At 35.2% G+C, this 9,600-nt stretch overlaps 1 pseudogene; it reads right to left on the reverse strand.

Moving 5' to 3' along the window:
• Positions 1–893: 893 nt before the first annotated feature.
• On the reverse strand, positions 894–1,283 carry LOC115513441 (annotated as a pseudogene).
• Positions 1,284–9,600: the final 8,317 nt, after the last annotated feature.

The following is a 9,600-nucleotide window of genomic DNA, read 5'->3' on the forward strand; positions in this document are numbered from 1 at the left end:
TTTGTTTGTTTGTTTGTTTGTTTCCCCAGAAAGAATCCCTCTCTAAAACTCTGCTGTGTTATTAAGTTCACACTGAAAGTTGCTTAGGAATTGACCTGAAAGTGAGAAAAACATGCAAATAAATTTCTTCCTGTAAGAAACAGGTTCTATAGTCTCATATTAATGCAAATAAAAATAAGGGGAAGAGGACAGATAATTTGTGAAGAAAGCAAGAAAATAATTATCCAGATTGGACAGAAGGAAGATACAGTAAAGTTTTCATACCATTCTAAAGTAAATTTAGCCAGAACTTCAAGATCTGTTTCTCCCCCTACAGAAATGTGGAAAGGGTGTAATTTCTTTGTTGCTTGTGACTTGTTCCACTTAAGACAGCAACCCTTCAACAACAGCTCACCTTCTGCATCTAGGAAGACAAATGGGAACTTCCACAGGTAGCGGAGAGACTAGAATCCCCCAGAGAATGTTGGGAACATCTTGCTTATGCCTGATAAGTGGCTATCCAGTGAATTAAAAGCACTTAACCCATTGAAATGATTTAGGTAACTGTGAAGGTAGATACCATTTGCAATTATATTTCATATTTATGTGCATTTCTCAATTTTTATGTCTAAACTATGACTGGTAGTAATAATGAGAAAGTAAACTCAGATGCATGGAATGTTTCATAGATCTAGGAAAATAGCTTTAAATTAAATTCATAAATCTATATATTTTATTACACAGTAAATATATTTAAACTTATTAAAGAAATTTCAGTGTGCTGTAGTTAATAAGCAGATAGGACAGAAAATGACTTTTTTTTTTTTTTTTTTAAGAAAGAGCCAATGCAATGGCTAGTCTTTATTGGAAAGAAGAACCTTTACAGCACATTTTGAGCAACTCAGTGCAAAGGCTTAGTGGGCCAACTGATGGGGCACCAGCTTGTGAACGGTTCCACAGCTAGGGCATGGCCAGGTCTTGCCTTTGTAAACCCAGAACCCGATGAGAGCAGTATTGTCCTCTCCACAGATGTAGCCCACTATTCGCTCTTTGGTGACAGATGGGACTCAGTTAGGGTCTTCTTTGGTGTCTGAAGCTGCCTTTGGGGCTATCATACTGTATGGATCCAGTCCCTTCCGTGCACCATCATGACCTCCCTCTCCAGCCCATCCACCTGCTCTTCATCGGTAGGAGCACCACTTTCAGATGCCCTGGAGCACACCCCGAAGACTTCATTGGGACCACCAGCCCTGAGGGGCTGCTCCAAACAGCACTTCAACTCCGCGAAGTAACCTTGAAGCCATAACACCGCTACAACCAGCAGCATTTCCAGAACAAGCTCTAGAAAAGAAAATGTTTTAACTAAATCTCAGTCTCTCACTCCAGTCTTCCTAATCCCGGTTGTAAATACTGAATCAATTCTTTTCAACGTTCTGTTTTTATTTCTTTTCCTGTTTTCTAACAGCTTAAGGCTCTACTTTTTGATTTATTATCAATTTCAAAAAATATCGAATTACTCCCCCATAAAACTTCAAAGTGGGAGATTAGCTTACTTAAATCTAAGCCACTTCCTTCCACACTAAAATTGTTCCATGGTTATACCAGTGATATACTGGTAACATTTAAACAATGGATTCGCTGAGGTGAAGAGACACCAATTTGTAGCATTTGCTAACTTCCATGGCTAATTTCAAACTACTGGAGAACTAACTTGAAAAATTCCTGAAAATCCAAAAATTAGTTCTAGCAATTCAGGACAGGACAACTGTACTACATTACCAGACAGAATCTATTTACACTAGTGTTTTTTTTTTAACACTAAATAATACATTTCTATTTATGGATGAAGTTTCTTCATACTGTAACTTGACTTTGCCCTTTCTTCCTGCCTTCTATCGTGAACCTTATTCAATGATCACTTTTATATAAAGACAATGTGTGTGCTTCAATAGGAAATTACAATGAGGTCTTCTACATTAACTCTTGATTCTTAAAGTTGAAAACTCATGAAAAACAGTATACAAGTAAAACATATAGACATTATTTATTAAAGCCAGATGTTGTGTTAGTATCCCAGTGTCATGACACTGGAATATTAAAAGGAGTATACTTTTAGCATCAAGATCACTGACACTCTTATTTGTAGCATTCCATTGATATATTATAATGATGAAACAAAACCCTTATTTACTCCAGATGTAGAACATGGTTTTATTAACTAGAGCTTTTGCATTTTGGTTTTGCATAGGATTTGATTTTTCCTGGAGTTTCTAATTATTTTATGTATATGCTGTGTGACTGTGGGTAAAAGTTTAGGATGTGTTTATCATATTCTTATATGTATCTGCCTTTATAATCAGAATATTTCATAACATCTCTTTTTATACCAAAAGCCTCCCTCTCAGATCACTCTTTCTTCCTGTTCCCATTTCCTGGCTCTCTCTCTTTTCTATCATCTCTGTTACTACCACATCCCTGGTTAAATCCAACTCTCCATTGAGACTATGCTACAACTGAGCATCTAATAGTGGCTAGAGAAAACTCACAACTATGCTGACTGTCACCCTCCAAAGTCATGACCATTAATTTTAAATGAGCTTTGCGAAATCAACAGGTCTATTGTATTGCCCTCAGTCCCCCCTTTCCCACTAGCCACATCATTTTATTGTATCTTCTTCTGTCTTCTCAAACATTCATCCCTCTTTGACCATCCTGACATCTGAGGTGATCTTCCTTTTAATTTTACTAAGAAAATAGGAAGTAACAAATATTCACCACTAAATCCACCAAGCAATCTCTACCTGTACCCACATATGCAGTCTGCCATTCTGTCAAAATTAGGCCTGCCCTTATTCAAAGTACTTGAAGTACTCTTGAAGTACTCTCCTGCTCTCCTGAATCATCTAATTCATTTCTATTGAATGATTCCCATAATAATACAAGCATGTTACAAATATCTCATCTTAAATTATATAATTAAAAGGATGTTGTATAGGATCAAAGAAAACCAGAGGAAGAGAATACAGAGCAATTTGTGAAAACAGTTATTTATGTGCTAATTTGATACAGAACAGAGATAGTATTTTGGATGAGTGTTGAAAGGATGGACTAACATAGTATGGTACTGGAAGTATTAGTTTTCATTTTGGAGGAAAATAAATTTGATTCTATACTTCACAGTGATCACAAAAGTTAGTTACCAATAGGTTAATACTTCAATATGGAATGTACATTTTTAAAACTTTAGCCAAAAATAAATGAGAATATTATTCTTACCTTTAAATAGAAAAGGTTTCTTTCAATAAGCTGAAATTAGCATCAAACTACTAAAGGAAGTTTATGAATTTTACTACAATGATGTAACAACTCAATTTTTATTTTCAAAAATGGATAACTGGCTTGTTTGAAAACAAGCCACCTACAGAAAACAACTAAGAAAACTGGAAAAATACTTAAAATATTAATCTGAACGTGTAAGGAAGCTACAAAGTCTGTGAAGACTTGAGGGGCAAAATCCAAGAGAGAAGTAAAATCCATAGAAGTGAGCATATATTAGGTACTGCTTTTACTCTGCAAGGAATTTATGATCCTCAAGATGTGGCTGAGAAAGTTTGAAATTGAGCAAAAGTACTATCAAGCTTTCAGCAATTTGTGGGAGCAATAGGACAAAAATCAAAGATCAGAGCCCAATAATAAGGAGAGTTTCTGGTAAACTGAACAGTCTAGGTTTAGAAAAAGGCTATGTGATCAAAGTAAGAATAAGAATTAGACCAGTTCTCAGAGAACTAAACTCCAATTAAAGCTCAGTCCATGATGGGATTAAAGTAATCTGGCATTACCCTAACTGCTGCTGTAAAGTGCATTTCTCTCCTGGAAGATTATATAATCTGGTACCTCAGTATTTTCCTAAAAGTTTTCACAATATCTGGCATCAAACAAAAATAACTAGGCATCCAAAGGGATGAAAATGGACCAAATATTAGGAAAACAAATATTGATAATAGCAGGATAGAAACCGAAGATCAACCCCAACACTACAGAATCCCAACAGGAAATGAGGTGCAATGAAAACACCATACCCCTCTCCTGTACATAGTATGAAAATCCTAAATTAAAAAAAAGGCAAACTAAATTACCAGTATATACAAAAGACAATATATGCTAAACAAATAGCATTTCATTTAAATATTTAAGGACCCCTATTATTTAACGATCAATTCAATGTAATTCAACATAGTAAAAGAATAATATAGAAACATATGATTTCAGCAGATGCAGGGAAGCCGTTTGATAATAGACTAGGAAATATCCAATGAAGTGTCTGAAAACAAAACAAAGTAAGCAACCCTAACCAACCAAACCAAAAAACAGAATCACCTAACATCATGGTAGATGGTGAAATAGTAAAATACTGAGCAACTTGCCCTTGAAATGAAGAATGAGATAAGGGGATCTTCACCCCCACTTCTATCCAGTATTGTTCTGAAGAGAACTTGAGCATAGTAGACAAGATGGGGAAAGGTATAAGGATTATAAAGAAAGAAAAAATAAAATTATTCATAGGATCATAATTTTGTACATAGAAATCTAAAAGAATGTATAAGATATGTTTTAAGTTTATTTATTTTGAGAGAGACAGAGAGAACATAAGTAGGGGAGGGCCAGAGAGAGGGGGAGAGAATCCCAAGCAGGGTCCACAGTCAGCACAGAGCTGAATGTAGGACTCAGTCTCATAACCCTGGGATCGTGACCTGAGCCAAAATCAAGATTAAGATTCTCAACCAACTGAGCCACCCAGGAACCCCAAGAATGTATAGAATCTTAGTACAAGTGTAGATTTAAAAAAGTCATTTTGTATATGTTTAATATGAAAAATAAAATGCCTTTCAATATATTAGTAGTTAAAATTAGAAAATGATTTTTAAAAAAGATATTACTTGCCATAGTCTCAAGTAACATAAAATTCTTAGAATTAAATATACAAAAGATATACAGTACCCCTGCAGAAAAAAAAATAGATATAAAATATTACTGAGAGAAATTAATGCTGAGGTATATACCATAGTTATAAATCAAAGTCGCAGAATTGTAAAAGTGCCAAATTATTCCAAATTGACCTATAGTTTAAAGGAATATCAATCAAAATTCCTACAGTTTGTGTATATGTGTCTATATATGCAAATTTGCAAGCTTAACCTAAAGATTAAGAATAGCAAGACAATCTTGAAAAAAAGAAAGAAGTTCAGAGGACATAGGTAGTATTGTATAGATACAATGACAGGTAAATATTTCAACTGCATATAATAGAGAGTCCAGAAAGAGACTTAACATGTGTTTCAGCACTCGATTTATGACAGAAGTGGTACTACAGCACAATGGGGGAATAAACAAACTTATAAATAAATAAATGGCTTTGGATCATTTACATACCCATATAATCTCTAATTCATACCATACACAATGTCAATTCTAGATGAGAATATAAAAAGTAAAACACTGAAACTTCTAGAAGAAAATGTAAGAATATTTTCAAGGCTTGGAGTTGGCAAAATGCTGAAATATTACATGTGAAAACCTACTAACTATGAAGAAAAAGATTGTTAAATTGGATTCTTCATCAAAATAAACTATTAAAAAATGAAAGGGTAAACCGGAGAGTGACCTGTTATTTGCAATACACATAACCAACAAGGAATTTGTATCCAAGACGTTTAAATAACATATAGATCAATAAAGGGAAGACAGGTAATGTAAAAGAAAAATGTGCAGGAAGCTTGAACTGACAATTCACAAAAGATTTCTAAATGGCCAATGACAAGGGGTAAATCTCATTAGAAATCAGGAACTGCTAATTAAAGCCACTAGAATTTTCTATTTCATACCCAATTAAGGTTTTCTGCAAAGTGAAGACTAAACGGAAATTTAAGTTGTTATTGAAAATTAAATATGTTCCACTGTTTGGTTTGCTGATTCCGTTTATATACATGATAATATTTCTTTAATGTCTTAGTGCCCTCCATTTTCTCTTTTCTTTTTTGAAACTCCTCTTGAAAAAAATACTATCTTGCTGCATAGGTCCTCTCTGACTTTTCCTATATCCTCAGATATTTTATTATATTCTGTCCTTTATGTTTTTTTAATTTTTTAAAGTTTGTTTATTTTTTGAGAGCAAAAGAGACAGAGCATGAGTGGGAGAGGGGCAGAGAGAGAGGAAGACACAGAATCCGAAGCAGGATACAGGCTTCCAGCTGTCAACACAGAGCCCATTGCAGGGCTCAAACTCAGGAACTGTGAAATCATGACCTTGGCCAAAGTCAGACGCTCAACCAACTGAGCCACACAGGTGCCCCGTGTTCTTTTATGTTCTTTATTCTATGAAGTTTATTTAGCTTTAGATCTGGCTAAAAAAAAAAAAAATTGAACCAAGTCTATTTGAAGATTTAGTTGGCTTCATTAAATGGTTCATGAGTCAGGCAACATCTGACAAAGTAGAGGGGACCTCTACTGAGCTAAACAATAAAAGATTTTAAAGATAGAGGGCATAAGAAAGAAATTTATTAGCAAAGAATGCATTGTTTAGACAAAGTTGTCCTCCTCAAGGGAGCAGAAAAGGTCAATCAGTAAATTTCCTAGAATTGACCAGGAAATTCCATGTTTACTGGTTAAAAGTTACAATCCTGAGGAGTTGAAACTGTAGTTTTGGTTAGGTTAGGAATTTTAAGTCTTCGTTTACTGACTGGACCCAACCCATTTTTAGCCTATGGTTTTCTTTTTAACAGATCTCTCATGACTTTCTGGCTGTAATAGCTTCTAAAATCTGTGTAATTGCTGTATTTATTATTTAATATTTTGCTTACCCTTCTATTCTCTCAACTCTCTTTTTTTTCTTGCATGGCCAAATTTTCTGTGGATTCATCTTGGTCTTTCTGTTTCAGAAGTCCTGTTTTCCTCAAATCATTGGTTGGGCTCCTGGGAAAGCAGATTATGAGATAGAGTTTAGCTTGCAAAGTATTTATTAAGGAGTGCCTTTGGGATCGACACCAGAAGAGGAAAGGAGAAGAAAGCAGAGCTGAGCAGTGGAAGAAGCTGATCTTCAGTGTAAGCGCAAAGCCAGCCTTCACTGACCTCATGGACAGCTCTGGAACTAGAATGATCCTTTATAATATCCTCAGGTGAACTGAGATGGTCAGACATATATACTCTCACATCTATCAGTTCTTGGATTAAGTCACCCCAGGAAAGGATGTGATTTGGGATGAGGACTCTGCAGGTGAGGCAATTACTGAAGAGGCTGTCAGCTAAAGTCCATCTGCCACAACCCTCCCAGAATCTGAGGCCCTAAGTCCTTCATTGAGGGAGAAGTATCTGAAAGATTCTTCACAGTGTCTTCCACAACTCATGTGTCTAATGGTCCTTTGTATTACTCTTATATATGAAAGTCAAGCCATTTTATTTTCTTCAGTGGGATTCATCAAATTAAGGGCCAAATCTGGCACATTGTATTTTTGTAATAAAAATGTACTCAAACACCCCATGCCCGTTTATGTATTGCCTATGGCTACTTTTATGACATAGACAGAGTTGAGTAATTGCAACAGAGACATTATGGCACACAGAACCAGTAATACTTACTTTCTGACCTCTTTTACAAAAAAAGTTTGCTGAACCCTGTTCTAGAAAACTAGTGTGCTTTCCATATAGTTGTGCAGTTAGGGCTATTTTCCTTTAGACATCTTCCTTGAGTGAAATTTAATATAACATCTAATTTAATTGAGCACTTATTGTTGAGAAACTTTTCACTCTCAAAAGCCCTATTGAACCCCAGGCACTCTGCTCCCAGAATCCCAGTAGTTAGTAGGCGCCTAACTACTGAAATGCCTGTCTATATGGAGTTGGTTGAAGAATAGCTTCCCATTACCAAGCAAGAGTCCATCAAGCTTTGAGCCCCCTTGCATACTAGAATTTAGAAGCATAATCATGTAAACCAGAATCACTTTCTTAGAGGAATGCACTGAGTTTTTAGGTCTTAGAATAAATGTCTGATGCCCTTTTGCTATGCACATGTTTGGGGATAGGGTGAGGATAGTAGAGTTGGAAAACAGTCAAAGGTGTTCCATATGTATCTGGTTTGGGCCCCTGTTCTCACTCCAGGCTACTTTGAATCCAATTTCTAGTCTCTGGGATCCCTTAGAGCTCTTGCATACCTGCCTCCTCCACCCTACTTCAACACTTGTCACATATTTCCAACATTCTTCTTTCAAAAAAGCACTCTCTTCCCATAACCATCTTACATTGTTCTGTTCTAATTCATCATCTCCATTTCAGTGTGGCCTAACAGCCCTACCAGGTGAATGCCTGCACTCAGTCTGCTGTTTTGGTATATTATTGGTTTTTAATTATGCACTAGCTCAAGAAAAAAGGTTAAGTCATTTTTAGTGTTCTGCTTGGGTTTTTTGATTGATAATGAATACTTAAATATTCACATTTTAGAAATATTAAGTCTATGTAGTGAGTGTTTGACACCAGTGCTATGTGGAACCTGATGCAAAAGAAAAATTCAGTGATATCAGTCCTGTCTTTATTTACAAGTTTGATATTTTGTTCTTCATGGATGTTCTTGCATTAATATTGACAAAAAAATATTGCATTGAATATTTTTGTATCTGCATTACAAGTATCTTGGTGTCCCTTTAAATTTTGCACCCAAGCCATGTGCCTCTCCTGCTTCAACCTTGTTCTAACCCTGCTTAACATGGTCCTCAAATCTCTTGATTGTATGATATTTATATTCAAGGATAATGGGAATCATATAATTATGAATACTAATACAAAAATGATACTATGGAAACACCTATAGCCAAAACTTTTAAGCTGCACTCAGATGTTAGTTATTATAGCACATTTATACATTTGTTCACATAGATAAATTATTCCCGTTTCCAAGAGCATGTGTCAGCATGGTGGTATAGTGGGGAGCATAGCTGCCTTCCAAGAGCGTGTGTTAAAATAAAGAGCTACCATACAAGATATAAGGGCAGACAATTCATGAAATCATTAGCTACTTGTATTATCTGGAATTTTCTGATATGAAAACTAATTGGTTGGGATTAGGAGAAAGAGGTAAGGTTTAATATGGAGCAGAAGAGAAGGAATCCTCTTAAGCATGAGGAGAGTCAACCTTTTAGATGTAGTGCTGGATGCCAAAAATCAACAAGAGATCAATAATTTTCTTTAGACAGGGAAATTTCTGAAAGCTTTGGAAAACAAGATGTAAGAAGAATAAAATTCCTGCTTCTACATTTGCCTGAACCACTTTTCTGTATTCTAATTATGTGCAAAGCATCAAATACATTACCCCTCCCTGACATCAAAAGGTCTCAGTAAATGTATTTTGCTTTAACAAATGAAACACTTAAAAGCATTTGTAACTTTTACTCGCTTATATTTTCAACTTAACTTTTCTGAATGTTTCAAAAATTATATAAAAGCAGAATACTGCTGCATTAATAAAATCAATAGCAATAATCACAATAAATATTGAGTAATAAAAAATGCCAAAATGATAGGCATCTTTGTGATAAATGTTGGCAAGATCGAAGCAGTACATTTACTAATGGGATC

Source organism: Lynx canadensis, chromosome B2 (assembly GCF_007474595.2).
Source record: "Lynx canadensis isolate LIC74 chromosome B2, mLynCan4.pri.v2, whole genome shotgun sequence".
Taxonomy (NCBI): domain Eukaryota; kingdom Metazoa; phylum Chordata; class Mammalia; order Carnivora; family Felidae; genus Lynx; species Lynx canadensis.